We start from the raw sequence: 529 nt of genomic DNA on the forward strand, positions 1-529 counted from the left end.
TCAGAAAAAAAAATCGACATATATTCTCCCTAATATGTGGATCCTAGAACCAAATCCTGATAAGTGAGTATGTATCCAGGCATAACTACAGGAACAAGGATAATGGATAGGAACCAAGGAGGTAAAGGAAAAGAAAGAACCTGAAAGAGAAGAAAAATAGGAAAAAGGCCTTAACAAGGAAGATATGGATAAAAATTGGGTTAGTTTAAGGGAGGGGGAATTGAAGGGTACACAAGGAAGTTAAGGGATAAAGGGAACGAAGGAGCTCAAGAGAGGTAGGGCCATAGGAGAAGGGTATTATTAAGGGAGAAAGGGGGATAATGGGGGGACCTTAATTGGGGAAACGATGATGGAGGGGTTAGACAATGTGAGAGATAAATAATGCCCAGCTGGTTTTAAAAACTAGAGGGAACCATGTTAGTCCAACAACCTACTGACAAATTACACATAGCAGATCAAAAAAATATATGTCTAGGTAAGGTTTATCTGAGAACAATTGGTCTTTGCCCAAGATTTATCTACATGGCAC

Source organism: Nannospalax galili, unplaced genomic scaffold (genome assembly GCF_000622305.1).
Source record: "Nannospalax galili isolate Female #2095 unplaced genomic scaffold, S.galili_v1.0 scaffold17, whole genome shotgun sequence".
NCBI lineage: Eukaryota > Metazoa > Chordata > Mammalia > Rodentia > Spalacidae > Nannospalax > Nannospalax galili.